Source organism: Cynoglossus semilaevis, unplaced genomic scaffold (genome assembly GCF_000523025.1).
Source record: "Cynoglossus semilaevis isolate Cse_v1.0 unplaced genomic scaffold, Cse_v1.0 scaffold371, whole genome shotgun sequence".
Taxonomy (NCBI): Eukaryota; Metazoa; Chordata; class Actinopteri; order Pleuronectiformes; family Cynoglossidae; genus Cynoglossus; species Cynoglossus semilaevis.
Genome location: NW_007585143.1, coordinates 40,769 through 57,857, shown reverse-complemented (window position 1 = coordinate 57,857; position 17,089 = coordinate 40,769). Strand labels below are relative to the sequence as shown.

Below are 17,089 nucleotides of genomic sequence, written 5' to 3'. Positions count from 1 at the left end.
AGCTGGAGAAAAGTGTCAGGAGTGATCTGTGACAGAAGAGTGTCAGCTAAGGTGAAGGGAAAGGTTTACAGGACAGTGGTGAGACCAGCCATGATGTATGGTTTAGAGACAGTAGCAATAGGCAGAAGACAGGAGGAGGAGCTGGAGGTGGCAGAGTTAAAGATGCTAAGATTCTCTTTAGGAGTGACAAGAATGGACAGGGTCAGGAATGAGGTCATTAGAGGGACAACACAGACAGGAAGGTTTGGAGAAAAAGCTAGAGAAGCCAGATTGAGATGGTTTGGACATGTGCAGAGGAGGGACAGTGGATACATTGGTAGAAGAATGTTAGAGATGGAGCTACCAGGTAGGAGAAAGAGAGGAAGGCCAAAGAGGAGATATATGGATGCAGTGAGGGAGGACATGCAGATAGTTGGAGTCAGAGTAGAAGATACAGAGAACAGGGAGAGATGGAAATCAATGATTTGCTGTGGCAACCCCTGAAAAAGGGACAAAGCCGAAAGAAATAGAAGAAGAAAGAGTAGTTCACAGAGTGATTCGTTCATAGCAAAAGATCAGTTCACAGTGAAAGATTAGTTCACAGAGAGTGATTCGTTTGCAATGAAAGATTAGTTCACAGTGAAAGATTAGTTTGCAGAGTAATTAGTTCGTAGTGTGATTTGTGAGGGATTTGTGAGTTCAATATGAAGAAATATTTCATATGACTCGGGAGTCACGAGTCATATGAAACAAATTTTGAACGAATCAATCGCGAACGACACTTCACTAGTATGAATGCATGTACAGCCAGTGTCTATGGTTTGACACCTCATAATTAAGACCACCAAACCCACAAACATGACAGCTGGATCCATTTGTATCCAGAGTTGTACTTGCCCGCCCGAGTCTTTCGTTGTTACTGCTGTAGCCAGTAACAACTTTTTGAAAAGGGGAGGTGAGCCAGAAGGTAAAATGTAGAGAGAAGGTTGGTGTCTTGGAGAATAAAAATAAAAAGTGAAATGGCTGAAAACTAGAACAAAATAGATGTAGTTCATTTTGGATGGCAGTTTGACAAACAAAAAAAAAAGAAAGAAAATCGCTGAGGCTTTGGAACATAGAAATATTAAGAAAGAGAAGCGAAAAAAAGCCACACCTATCAGATTAGTGAACAAAAGAACGAGCAAACAAAATGAGAATAAAGGAGGAAGAAGAGTGTAGAAGGTGGACTGAGGCGTTTTACTAAGTGAGTTCTCCTGCATGTGGCTGTCAGATCATTAAATGAGAACAACACTGGGCTGACACCTCAGCTCCGACATTTATACAAAGGTAGCATAATGATCTCTGTGCCATCACCTTGTGCAGTTGTTGGTGTTTCAATTCCCAGTTTTCATCATAGGTGAAACCGTTCGGAGCCCCATGACTCGGTCCTGGATGCACCAATGATCCACTGAGTACGTACTTTTTAAATATTTATTCACAACTCCACATTCACTTTATAGTATTTTCATCTGTTAGACACACTCTGGCTAATTTAAAATTATCACCTCATAGCCTCTGCAACTTCAAACAAACAAAAAAATAATAATTATTGCTGCTGCTTCCTTGGTACAACATTTTTTACAAAACCTGTTACAAATGCTGCTAACTGTTTGCAACTTTAACTGCATTTATTTCAATTATTTCTCAAGTTGCTCATGGTAGGACGCTTGTTTCTTTCAGCCCCTTGATATTTTATCAACTCTATACTTTTTGTCTCACTTAATGCATTGTTTGCAAGTGTTGCTCACATATATATTACTATAAATTCCATTATGAGATGTTTGCATAATAAAAACATTTAAAATAAATAATAGTTCTTGGTTCAACAGTGTCTTAAAGTCATGGATGAGTCAGTGTCTGTGTGCATGTATGTGCGTAGGATGGGCGAGAGAGAGAACGGTAGGGAACGTTGAGAGCAGTTTGAGTCCTGTCATGTTGAAGCGTTAATTATAGAGCTGTTAAAACACTGTTTATGTTCTGTTGTGCTCGGTGTGGCTAATAATAAAGACCCTAACTTCCCTGTTTCTGTTTACCTCTGCTGCGGACAAGCACAAAGTGAAGGGAGTTAGCCCCAGAGCTAACTGGAGCAGATCACCAAGTCTCCCCTGCACATTCTAACTAACGAGCTACCGTGGAACCAACCTTTTCACAGGCACTGTTCGGAAAAAAGAATTTATTTAATAAATCAAAAAATTAAATTATTATTTAAAAAATCTTTCTGTGTAACATCTTTCTGCGTAAATATGTTACAACGTGGACACGTGCGGCTTATAGAGAAGTGCGGCCTATATATGTACAATTACTTTTTCTTTTTAAGTTTGGTGGTTGCGGGTTATATTCAGGTGCGCTCAATAGTCCGGAAATCAGAGTATTTGTATTGAGGTAAAAATTGTCAAAATGAATTAGAAATGAATGCCTGAAATACCTCCACAAACAGAGAGACTACTTGTAACTCTGTGGAAGGCACATTAATTAGCAGGTTAAGAGACAACAAGATGGGTATTAAAAGGAGTGTCCATCGAAGAGCAGCTACAAAGGAACATGCCCAGTAGTAAACTTTTCCCACTGCAACATTTTAGACATGATTTCTTTATAAAAACCCAGGCTCAGACAGATTTTTAGTTTTGTTGTACTTTTCAAAGTGTAAGACTCTCTCGAGCACATTGACTCACTCAGTTCCACCTTCTCGCCCTGTTCTCTCTCTAACCCCTCTGTCCCTCTTGTGCAGAACCAAACACAATGGCAGTAGAGCAGTTTTAGAGTGTAAGTAACTAAAAACATCACTCTATTGTTCCAGTAGGAATAAAGAAAGTTCTAATTTACATACTGAGCTTATAGCTGTCCACTTGTGATCCCAGTTCTTAAGATGGATGTTAACCCCCAGTCTGAGCGGGTGCCAGAGTGATTAGGGGGACCCACGTTAGCAAACAACCCGCTGAAGTGCTCTCAAATTCTTTAGCTCTGCTAAACCTAATTTTGACCTGCCAGTAACAATGAGGGAGAGCTAATGAATATCCATCAGGTGGTGCTTTTGTCTTTGTGGGCTGCTTTAAAGAACAAGCCCTAGCTGCGTTCTAGTGATTAACACACAGGGCAACCAAGCTTTAGCCACTTACTTGACTCGTCCACCATTGTAAGCTCAGCTCATCGACTGACTCTTAGTAAGGAACCGAGGAAACAGCCTAATGGAGCCAGGGAACTGACAGGGCACCTGTTCCTGATTATTCTTATCTTGTGTTTCAATTAGAAAAGCTAATAGAAGAGTGAATCACAATGACCTCCAGCCACACATCAATATCCCGATGCCTGAAAAGTCTGCTCATTAAAACACACTCACTCACTGTTGGAATCTTCTGAAACCAAATCATGCTTCCAGCACTGTTAGTGCATATTGGGTTTGATTAAATTAAGTTCGCTGTCAATAATGAAACATTACTATTTTCATTGTTCTAGACTGGCTGTATTCAAAGCTGTATTTCAAAGTCACAGGTGAAATATGTTTTGGAGTGAGTTCACCTGAATACGAGCTGAGTGAAAATTGCAGATAAAGGATCAACACATTTTACAGTTTGAAACCATTTTAATTAAAGAGCCACCATATAACTTTCCCATCCCCGACTGTTCCTGCCTGGGCATTTGGTGAAGAGGCAGCAGCTGCTGGTGGTGAAGAGACACCAGTACTTTTCCAAGACTTGCTGTTTTGGGCTTGTTATAATAGACACCCTGCGCGTGATGTCTGCTGATTACTACACTGGGGTATAACGCAGTTTCTCTGTAATTTGTGGAAACATAATTTTTCAACGTTAGTTTTCAAAACACCCCCCGCCATCAGCCAATTGATAACAAAGGGAAGTCCTAAACCTGTGCAATATTAACAAAGCTGGTGATATATTTTAGTTGATACCACATTTATTTTAATAATTTAATACAAATAAAGAGTAATTTCCTATTTTACTGTTCCATTGAACAATCAATCACCCTGATAATACTGATTATTTCAAACATGGCTGTTGCCGGCCAAGCTTATAAAGCATATGTTTATAGAAGACAATGATTGATATCTTTCTCCATTGTCATATGATGGGAAAGTATTAAAAGTAAAAGTTTGACATGAAGTGTTGAGACCAGTGCTGTCATGTGTTGAAAGATGATCATTTTGGAGTTAAAAGATGAGATTGAGAGGATTTCAACGTAAACTGGTAATAAATTGTTACGGAGGAGAATGGAGGCAGATTGAAAATAGACAGAACCATCAATAGACTAGGTAGATAGATAGACTACATGTACAAAGAGAAGCAGGTTATGGAGAGGCTGTGGGTCCTGAGCAAATTGAGGCAGACATTAATGACGATGATGATGTTGAAGCCTCTCAAAAGCTGAAGACTCACACATGCAGGGGTTGTCAACACAATATGGTACTGCAGCTGGATGATGAATCACTAAGTTTAAGAGTTTAAATCCTATTACTTTTGTTGCATGACAAGTGCAAATTACAAACAACAGCTGAGTGAACTTTCCAAACACACAAAGTGTGTTATAATAATCACCGTCACAACCCCCTGACATTAGAGTCTGACATTTGCTTTTTTCACAGGACAAATTGTGGCACAGTCTAGTGACAGAAAACCAATGTATTCCATGGTCCATCTGTCACCGTGAAGCCATGTGAAAAAAGGAATGCATGTCAGGAATGCTATAGCATATGACTCTGTTTTGAACCACAGTGTATTATATGCAACAATGCCTTGGTAAAACAGTTAGCCAAAAAGAGTCACAGAGTTCATGGGAGGGGGAAAACAAATACAGGACGAGTCACCTGAGCAGCTATTCTTATCACTGAGTTTTTATGTAATGAATTATGGGAATTTTTAAAGAAAATCCGCAAGTTACTAGTTACTTAATAACTTAACTTACTTAATTACTGCAGCTGATCCAAGGGTCCAGTGTCACATACATGGTGGACAAACCGTTCCGTAAACACACACACACAAAAAAAAAAACACAGTGTGGGTGAAGTAGGGCAAATGGTCAGTCTGAACTTTGATGAAAAGCATGCAGAAGTCACACGGTCATCGACCATCATTAAGACATCACTAGAGTTGATGATGAGGGGGGAAAGTGATACTGATGCATATACAGTACCTATCATGAATCGTAATTAACTATATATTTAATGTTTGTGTGTGTGGGCTGAGTTGGCGATGGATCGGTATAAGACTAACAGCTTTGGAGGGCAGGAGTTTAAAAGGAGTCAGAAAGAGAGTGAGGTAAATTCAAACAAGACATTAATCACTATGTTGTCGTGTAGAACAATGTTGCTGTTGTGGAAACAGATGAATAGAAGACAACCTGCCCTCATACCTTCTTAAACTGTTTTGTGGTTCAAAACAGTTTAAGCCTCACAAAAACTGTGAAAAAGAGAAAGTCAAACGTTCCAGTAACTTTGTAAATGACATGATGAGGCTGAATAAGAATTATCTTGTAAAGAAACATTTCATTGGAAAACAATCACATACATGTAGATACTACCACTGTCCTTTTAAGGACTCCCATAATTCCACTACTTCCGGTAGATCCACATACAGTGGATCAGTGACCTCCGCAACCTTTAAATTGGGGGGTCCTGCTTGTCTCAGAAGAATAAGAACCAACGAGCTTTTGTAGACACTATTGCCCACGGTGATAAATGCACTAGTAGCGTCTTTTTCTTAACTGAGTTAACCGGTAATTAAGTTACAACCAAAGCAGTTATTGAAAGGTTTAGAAGCGACAGGATTCCTTCTAACAGTTATCGTGTGAACCGGCATATCGACAATCAGAGACCTTTCCCCGAAGCGGACTTTCGGAACCAAGAGGACTCTCTGCACACAGTGGAACCAGACGGACGTCTCCAACTCTGGCAAGGACCCAAGACGGACTTTCCACTACCCTCTAAATACGAGCAGACGTTCACTACAGTAAGGCTGTGCATTTGGGCACATTAGTTCTATCTGTAGTATTGTTAAGTGCTATTTCAAACTTAGGGACAGTTTAAGTGCACACATTGAGTGTTGAATTGTGTTGTCCAAAATCTGTGCTGCTTTTATAGCTAGGCTGTTGCATGCGCTATCATCTTTTCCAACCTCCTTACTCGGTGTTACACCGTCAGTATTTTAGTGTTAACTTGTAACGTTATAAGTATTGGGATCAGGAAAACTTAGACAAAGTCCTTTGTTTTGAGTATAACATCAACAACATCACAAGCGCTGTTTCATTGTATCTGAGCGCATCTTGGTGTGCATACACAACACCCTTTCACACCTCCATGCACGCATACCAGCCTCACGTGATTCCTGTTGCCATCCCTTCTACCTTGCAGCTCTTCTTTCACTGCACAGTCACGTATGTGAACATGACTCAAGGGCTCAGTCGCTTGCTTGGTGGTAGTGATGGGAAGATTCTTTTTACTGATTCGGATCTTTGACTATGGAACAGTAAAATGATGAGTCGTAAAAGAATCTTAAAAAAATAATTTCATTCATTTCACAGCAGATGGCGCCTTAGCCCTATTGTGTTGTAAAGAAGGCTGCGGTTCTCCGACACTAAATACTAAAGGCAATATGGTTTGCTTCCACTGACAGTCTACAAAGATTAGTTCGCAGAGAGTGATTTGTGAGTTCAATATGAACAAATCTTTCATATGACTCGGAAGTCATGAGTCTTGAGTAATTCGTTCGTAGTGAAAGATTAGTTCACAGCGAAAGATTAGTTCACAGTGAGTGATTCGTTTGCAATGAGTGATTAGTTCGCAGTGAAAGATTAGTTCGCAGAGAGTGATTCGTTCGCAGAGAGTGATTTGTGAGTTCAATATGAACAAATCTGATTCGGGAGTCACGAGTCATGAATCTTTTATACGACTCGGAAGTCACGAGTCATATGAAAGATTCATTAATATTGAACAAATCACTTGCGAACGACACATCACTACTTGGTAGCTAAGAGGCAACATCTCTCTCTCTTTCTCTCTCTTACACGACCACTCATGTACACATGCACACAGGCACGCACACACACACATCTTTGTGCCTTGTTTAGTTTATGTATCAACTGTTATCATTAATGTGATAGGATTGTCTTAATAAATGTGTTTATTTTTGTAAACTGTGTTTGTCTGTGTTATTACTTTATTCATTGAAGCCACCCAATTTGCCAAGAACTCCAGAAAAATCCATCAGATATTTAATTGTTTGTGAATACTATAGATTGTAGTATATTTGTAATACTTTATTTAGTACATAATTACTATATTAGTAGGATAACAACACAATTAAAGATAACTTTAATGAGACTGATTTGTGTTATTGATTTTGATACTGGTTAATAACACCGAGTGATCCTAAGCAGCACTCGACTCATTGCACTACATACATTAGCAAAATATGATGTGAGACTTAAGCTCACATCTTGAATTCGACAGGGGCGATGAATTACAGCTTCTTTTAGAAATTCTAGCTTATTAAGCATCACATGTTAAATGCAGGTCATTCCAGCTTGATATAACTGCTTTGATAATTCTTATTGACAATATGTGTTAAAATACTTTTTATTCAAGAATAAATACTAAAGTTATACCAAAATATCAAAACAATAAATTGATCAGTAGTGACAGATGGGGGGAAAAAAAGAAAAAAAGTTTTCAATGAAAGTCAATACCTGTCTGGCATAGTATGGCACCAAACATAAAGTAAAATAACTTTATAGCCGAGATGTATTTGTTGATACAAATTTTGAAGCCAGTAGTAATGTAACATTTAAGTAAAATGTAACAATATTATTATATACTGTTACTTTTTGTAAAAAAAAAATCGTATTTATCAGAACCACTCCACTGATATGAGAGCAATGACGGAGAGATCACGGTACAAAGCCAGCTATAAAACCGCCAGCCAACTTCCCTCTGTTTACAATCCTTCGGCTCAGACTGAAAGGCTGTTACAGAAGCCACTTATTTGTCCCCTTTGGTGGTGCAGTACGGTTTATCTTCTTCATACACATTTTGTTAGAAGAGCTCGGCTGCAACCATTTTTCTTTGAATTTCAAATTCAAGGTTAATTATAATCAACAATCTTAAATTTGCACTTTGACTTTTTGGTAACAGATTTATTTGATTTCAGGCGGCTGAGAAAGCTAAGAGGAAAAAGATTTAATCAAACAAACACACAGGTCATATGAAATATTATGTTGTGTTGTGACTCAGAGCAATATAATGTCACATAAAAACAGCATTACGGTATGCAGAAAACGGCTTTCCCATTCCTGACTCCTGAAAAGTCAGGAACCCAAAAGTAAGTAAAAGAAAAGTGGCTGCAAAAAAAGAGATAAAGAATGCACATATTAAATGTGACAGGAGGTTAAAAATGTTTACAATAAGATTTAGAGTACAACAAAAGATGGAATAATAATTTACACATATTCCGAAGGGAACTCCCAAGGGATTAATAAAGTTCTATCTGTCTATCTATCTGTCTATCTATCTGTCTATCTATCTGTCTGTCTATCTGTCTATCTGTATTTCTGTCTGTCTGTCTATATATATTCCTTTTGCATAGAGCATGTATTTAAAACATCAGGCAAAAACATGAGCAGCGTTTTACTGATAATGACTAACTCACACACTCTAATTTAATTTAATAACAACTTATCGAAACTGCTCTTCCATCTGATTTCTTCATTTCTGTCCAACCGTTGTCCACTGACAGGAACCTTCTAAAACCTCAGACTCGCCAAACCTCTCACACTTGCCAAAGTCTTGACTAATTTGCTGAGGAAATTAGATCAGCCGATGGCAGATATTAATCCTTTCAGAAAATTATAAGCCACAGATGAAACACGAAGCCAGCATGCAGTGCACGCTTACCATAGCAATTTAACCCACATTCTCCTGAGGTGTGATGTATCCATGACTGCAGCAATGAACTGCCCCTGCTGAATACATAATTTGGGCCCTCAAGCGTTCCACACAGCATCCACAGGAACACTCCACACAGAATTGATTTCATTCCAGAAGTCCACTGATAAATGTTTATCCCAGTGAATAAATGTGTCATTTTAGATAAATTAAACAAACAATAAATGGAAATTAGCATATCGGAAATGAATATTGTATGGTAATAATTGTAGATTGCATGTACTGAAAAATGGGTATTTGTATAACTAAATTAAGGAACATGGCCCTGATATTGAATAGATTTTTTTCATTTGTTAGACATATATTTACATTTAGATTTTGCACAATCCAGCAGTGACACAAGTGCTGGATCTGACCACTAAAAGTAATACCCTCGACCTACGTCGATGTTCTGTTCCTATGGTGCAACAAAACTCTATTTTGTTGGAACTCACATACTGAACATACATAAGTGTCTATGTCACTCACCTGCGCTAACACAGTGGTAGCATCATAATCTAGGACAGAAAAACAGTCTGACTTACGCATGGGAGGCTTAATGAAATAAGTTCACAAAAAAACACAAACTAAAAATAGTGAATGTAGCAAAATCCAATATATGGCGCACAACTGGTGAATGTAAACAAAGCTGTCTTCTGCGTATATAGCACTGCGTGACTACGTATTTGTCAACTAGTCAACTAGCCAACTAGTTCCTGTTCATGTTAGTTGGCTAGTTTTAGCACCGTACCTCGAAATATTGGAACAAGACTTTCATTATACATTTATTGGAGATAGCGGTGTTACCACAAAATGCCGTAGGTTGAAGATGTCATAAACCAGTATTTGTCAAATAGTGGGGGTGGGCCCACCTGGGGGGTGCTGTGAGGTTTTTCAAATGGAATATGGCACGCATAAGGACATAAGTGTAATTGTACCACTGCTGTAATACATGAGTGATAACAAGCCTCCAGTCACTAGGTGGCAGCAAGTCATACAGTGGTTTGTATAGATAAAAATATACACGTTATCAGATTCTTAATAGTGTTTCAATTAAGAAACACTGTCATAAACGAAAGACACCCTGTATTTTTTAATTTAATTTGCTGTAGTGGCCACTGTAAAGGACAAGCAGAGAAATATTTGGGATGAATTACAACTCCCAACAAAAGTTATTATTTTTTAAGTCAATAACTTGCTCTGTCTCTGTGACTAGGTGGACTACTGCTGTGGCAACCCCTTATAGAAAGGCAAAATTTAGACTTTAGGGCTTGCTATTATTTTAACTCATTTTGAAGAAAGAGTAGATTATATTGTATGGTCAAAGGAGGAAGTACGTGTGGTCCACATGTCACCTCCATCCAACTGTTAATCACACAACGTCATGACACATGAAAATTAATTATTTGTCATTGTGACACAGCACACCACTGCACACAATGAAATGTGACCTCTGTTTTTAACCCATCACCAAAGTGAACAGTGAGCAGCTTTAAGCTGCCCGGGGAGCAGTGTGTGGGGACGGTCCCATGCTCAGGGCACCTCAGTGGTAACTTGGCAGCTGGTGGACTCGAACCTGAATACTTGCGGACCCAAGTCTGCTTCCTTAGTCACTACAAGGTGTCAGAATAGCAAATCCTCACTCACTCGGCTTTTTGTTCCCTCTATTCTCCTGCACTGTCAATCTTAGATGGTCTTCTGAGCGATGCTGTTTGATTGTATTGCAGCTTTTTTTTTAGCCAAGATGGCGGTGCCCTAACCATACACAGCCAAAACATCGCTAGATTCGCCATCTATAACAGTGTTTTCTGTAGTAAAAACACTAGTGAAACTACGCTAGAACTATATATGACCGTAAGGTTATACTAGGTTTATGTTTGGACAGGGACAAGTTTGGACAGTTAGACTATGTAAACTTAGAGACGTGGACCACTCAGAGCCTTGGTCTTCTACGTCGGTCAGACCCAGCGGCTTACGCAACAGGCCGTCCACGGGGTCACCGGAGGCGATGTGAGAGTAAACAGAAGCGCGGTTGTTGCAGAGGTCTTACAGCTAAGCTAAAAGCTAACCCGTTTTGATCGCCGCTTCCCTTTATTCTGCTTGCCAATGTACGCTCCATAGAATGCCAACTGGATTACTTTAAGCTGGACTTAAAAAAAAAAGTCCAGCTTAAAGTAAGGTATTCTCATTTTCATGGCTAAACTCTTCTGTCCCTGATGAAGCCATTAGCCTGGACGGGCTAACGACATTCAGAGCCGTCAAGAGCCATGCTCTCACAGGTAAAACGTGGTGGTGGCGTTTCACTGTGGCGTTTGCATCTACACAAACAACAGATGGTGTAACAACGTTATCCTGGTCTCCAGTCATTGTTCCATGAACATTGAGTTTATGATTGTGAAATGCAGACCCTTCTACTTGCCCCAGAAATTCAATACTGTCATCATTGCTGCTGTGTACATACCACCCAGCGTAAACATCAAACAAGCATTTACCACTCTCTACCGTGTCATTAGTGACGTGCAGTATACACATCCGGAGTTTGTTTTTATTGTTGCTGGGGACTTTAACCAAGCCAACATGACGATTGTTCTTCCTAACTTCCATAAGCATGTGGCTTTTGCAACCAGGGGGGAAATACACTGGACTTGGTCTACACCAACTTTAATAAGGTCTTTAGAGCAGCCCCCCCCCCCCCCCCCCCCCCCCCCTACCCATCTTGTCCCTTTTTGCAAATATCCCAACCACCCCCCCCGGAAGAAGGTAAGAGTGTGGCCTGAGGGAGCTATGTCTGCACTGCAGAACTGTTTTGAATGCACTGAGTGGGACATGTTCAGAGAGGCTGCAACGGACAGTCAACACACAGATGTGGAAGAGTATGCTGCATCAGTGTCTGGTCCATGGAGGAGGTTACAGCAACAAAGACAATAATAACACGGGACAACCAGAAACCATGGATGAACAAGGAGGTGTGTACGAGACTGAGAGAACGTAATGCAGCCTTTAAATCTGGTGACGCGGTGGCACTCAGATCAGCGAGAGCCAACCTGAACCGTGCCATCAGAGATGCAAAGCGTGTCCACAATCCAGGGTTTCTTTCATGACCCCATCAACACCAGACAACTGTGGCAGGGAATCCAGTCTGTCACAGACTACAAAACCCACCTTCATCCTGCCAGGATGACATCAGCTTCCTCAATGAGGTCAACAACTTCTTCAGAACATTAGAAGCTCTGAACAACATACCAGCAAGGAAAGCTACCCCCCACCACAACGATCAGGTCCTCAGGCTTGAACCCACTACTGTGCGGAGAGCTCTGAGAAAAGTCAACGCATGGAAAGCAGCAGGTCCTGACAACATCCCAGGATGGCTGATCAAGGAGTGTGCAGATCAGCTGGCCCACGTGCTCATCATGACATCTTCAAAACATGACTAAACCAGGCCATCGTCCCCTCATGCTTCAAATAATTCCAGTGCCAAATAAAGCAACCATCTCATGCATTAACAACTTCTAACCTGTTGCACTAACACTCACCATCATGAAGTGTTTAAGGACCACATCCTCACCATACTGCCCCCATCATTCGACCTGTTCCAGTTCACATACCAGCCTAACTGCTCCACTGAGGATGCCATCTCTACCTCTCTCCACCTGAGCCTGGAGCACTTGGAGGGAAAGAACACCCACGTAAGGTTGCTGATTCTGGACTTCAGCTCAGCATTTAACACGATCATCCACCAGGACCTATTATGCAAATTGGGCCCCCTGTGGCCTAACACTCCCCTGTGCAACTGGCTGCTGGACTTCCTCACTGACAGAACCCAGTCTGTCCGAGGGGGCAACAATACCTCTAGTGTCATCTTCCTGAGCACCAGATCCGAACCCTCTGCTGTTCACCCTGATGACCCATGACTGTCATCCCAGGCACAACACCAACCACATACTAAATGCGGATGACACTACAGTTGTGGGCCTCATTCAGGATGACAACAAGCTGGCCTACAGAGAGGAGGTATGTCATCTGGTGGACTGGTTTCAGACAGATAATCTACTCCTGAACATTAACAAGACAAAGAGATCATTGTCGACTTTAGCAGATCCCAACCCAGCCACACACTGATACTCAACAATGACAGAGCAGTGGAGGTTGTCAGCAGCACCAAGTTCCTGGGGGTGCACATCACAGACGGCCTTGGCTGGTCACTACACACCACCTCCTTAGTGAAGAAAGCCCAGCAGCACCTGCATTTCCTGCGACGGATGAGTAGGGCCTCCCTCCCCCCTCCCATCCTCTCCACCTTCTACAGAGGGACCATCGAGAGCCTGCTGACCAGTTGCATCTCCGTCTGGTACGGGAGCTGCAAGGCCAATGTTTGATCACTGAAAATGTTGTCTCGCCCTGTGTCTTGACTCCTTTGCTTCATCTGCCAACCTCATTATGTCAATTATGAAGTTAACTCGAGGGCAGACACCATCCTGCAATTTGTCAAGTCTGGCACATCACAAATTTATGTCACTACGATTACCCAATCTGACATCGTGGACATAATAACAGATGGAAATATCATCTAGACTGACCTTGGCTGTCACCATAGCATGACATATATGGTCTGGCGCACAGTTTATCTTCTTTGTGATGCAGCAATTTTAAAAAGCCAATGTGCTATGGATTAAATCTTCACTTTGATATTTTGACTTCAAAACAACTGTCAGTTTAAATTAGTGGATGGATCCTTTACACCACTCTTTTTATTTGTATTTGCAAATTTAGAGGCTGTCTCCATCAAACACAGTCATCGACCAGACGATGTATAGAGTTATACATTATCTGTTCTATATTACCATCAAATACACCATATAAAGACAGTAATGGAATTGCACTGATTGTACCCTCAGAACATTGTCTTTGTCATCATGTCAACGCAAGGAAAATCACTTTTAAATAATAATAATAATCACAGCAAAAGTTGACACTTCCATCTAACTTCTCCATATCCAACAAAACTACAGTATATTATCAACAAGGCTGTGTGTGTACACATACATACATAATGCATAAAAAAGAAATTCAACCCGAATATAACTGAAAGCTGAGACATCAGTATAATAAAAGTAAATATAAAAGAAGGTTTTATGGAATAACTACTAGTGTATGTACTCCAGTTCAAAAACTAATGTAAAACAATAATTTTAAAGTGTATTGTTGACAAAGCCTGAGGCTGCATTTATCATTATTCGTGTCAGGTCGTGTCTTTCTGTGTCAAGACATGAAACATCAACGGCAAAGAAAGAGAAAACTGAAGAGTGACAGTCGTAGAGATAATCTCCTACGGTTTATAGTTTCAGTACACTGAATCTGCTCCCAGGCAATTTCATTAGACGACTCCCATCACTGCTCCTACCATTTCTCCCATAGGCTCTATTTTTTTCTGCAGAGCTTTAAAGATCCCCCTCTGTTGATGTAACTCCTACGGTGCAGTACAGTGTTGATGAGAACAAATGCATGCTCATATCATTCCTTAAGATCCTGCAGACTGTGTCAACTATAGACATCATAACACTAAGGCACTTCTGGGCTTATATAGTTGTTCCACAAAATTTCTCCTCAGTATTTTCGAGAGGTGCTGTCACAGGATTTTTGGAACCATTTCTACACATATAGAAGCCAGCTGCTGGATAATTTAACATCACCAACTTTTTTTTTGGCTTCTATCAAAGTGAAAAACCTGTTTGCCCTAAAATAACCCTTATCTATACATGTAAGGAGGTCTACTTCAATATTGGAGCTGCTATCCAGCTAACCACTGCATAAACCTCAGCCCTAATACATATGCATCCCAGGTTGGAGTTGCATGTGCTGGCTAGTTTACTCAGGTTATTGTGACGACATCTTGAAGCCTGTAAATTATTGCTCTACTATAATTTATTTTTAGAAAATAGAGACAAACATGCTTTTACATAAAATTTAAAAGATACATCAACAAGTGGCAGGCGCCGTGATGACCAACTTAACCAAACATAATCGAGAACAATCAAATGCATTTTCCAGTTAAGGTCTCAAACTGTTAATGAACCAGTGGGAATTACTGGTTCTTCACTCTGTGCTTCACTGCTCTTTTAATTTGAATAATACAATAATTCTGGGGGAAACATATGAAAATGTAAGCAAAGAAACACAATTAATAATTTTCTGTCTATTTATGTAGATGTAAACGTTTACATGGTTGTATTAAAATAATACAATCAATCATTAAATGTCTGTGGGGTAACACTTTACACATTAGTGTTTTTCAAAATTAGGGTTGTCTAAAATGGGGTTGTCAGAAATGGCTAAATGGGGCAACAAGACAAAAACGGTTGGGAATCATTGTACCTTATTTAAGTGATATTGCAATGAAAAGCACACAAAAAGGAAAAACAAAAACCCACACAATACTACAGAAATCTTCATCTACTCCTGCATAGTCCTTTTCATGCTCATGAGTGAGAGTGGGAAACATTGTGCCGAGGGACCCAATACAAAGTCCAACAACCCCTCACCATACAGTGGCCTTTTCCTGTAATTCTGCATGTTTTGGGAATGATCTGAATAACCTGCATGGGAACTATACAAAAAGACTTGTGATCGAACAGGAAAATCAGTGAACTTCTTGCTGTAAGGAATGTGTGCATACCACTGTGTGGCTCAACAAACACAGGTGGCTCCTCCAACTTACTGAATTCTGCCTGTGCAGACAGGCTATTGTCTCAGACTGATGCAATTTTAAAGCAACCAGCAGCTCACAACAGCTGTGCCACAACATCCAGATAAACAGCTGGTATCACTTTAAATAACATCCACCCAGTCAGCTCTTCCTATTTGTGAAGCTGTGGTGTCACAGTGCCTTAACCTAAATGTCAGTCGGTGGTTCACAATGAAGCGAGGGAACCTACTGAAGTGCCTCTGGTCTGTATCTTTGGGAACAAAGTTGAAAAAATATGCACAATTTAACCTGCTGTTTACTTGGTTCCAGAACTAAGGGGGGTGGGGGGGGTGTCATGTACTCCAGGAGCAAAGACTTTATAAAAGTGACCGCAAGTGACGAAAAAAATCCCTTACACATTTTCATTGCTGTCGTGTATGAATCTTTACACAAAATACTGTTGAAAAAAATTCAAATTCGAATTCGAGGCAATAATCCAGGGTCCAGGAAAACATTAATAAAAACAGAAAAATTTGATTAATCTTTATATACATATACACACACACACATATATCTATCTATCTATCTATCTATATATACATATATATACATATATGTGTGTGTATATATATATATATATATATATATATGTATATATATATATCTATATATACATATATATATATGCCGTTCAGGAAATTAATCTTTAAATATATATACAAAAAATTTGAATATAGAGTATATACAAAAATCCTGAATATATATACAAAAATCCTGAATATATTTACAAAAAGTCTGAATATATATACAAAAATATGAAGCATACTTGACCACACTGTACACATTGGTGCGCAGCTACGCCTGCACAACGCGCCAGGCTCCTGTATCTTGTGCTCACGTAGCGGGACGTATAAAGTATGAAAAAAAAAAAAAAATACATCAAAGCAACACAAGCAGATTCTGTATGAACATCTTTCACTCTTTGTTACTTCTTATACTTTTTTTTGTGCGGGTTGTGCAGGCATAGCTGCACACCGATACGGACAGTGTGGTCAAATACACTTCATATTTTTGTATATATATATATTCAGACTTTTTGTATATACATTCAGGATTTATGTGTATATATATATATTCAGGATTTATGTATACATATTCAGGATTTTTGAATATATATTCAGACTTTTTGTATATATATTCATCCATCCATCCATCCATTTTCATCCGCTTATCCGTTACCGGGTCACTTGGGCAACAGTCGCCACCCAAATCACATTGCACCGCACCAACCTCTCAAACCTTCCTGCAGGTGGTGAGTCCACTGGAAGGTACCAACCACCCTAACTGGGATTCGAACTTGCCCAGGAGGTGAACCCTGGGGTTCCACAGCGACAGAGACATTGCCTCAGGGCCAAAACGCCACATTTTGTATATATATTCAAAGCTTAATTTCCTGAACGGCA

General features: G+C 39.9%; 1 pseudogene; it reads left to right on the top strand.

Annotated features, from left to right (window-relative positions):
- Positions 1-13,320, top strand: part of LOC103398894 (uncharacterized) — a 21,266-nt pseudogene extending 7,946 nt beyond the window's left edge.
- The last annotated feature ends 3,769 nt before the right edge of the window (positions 13,321-17,089 follow it).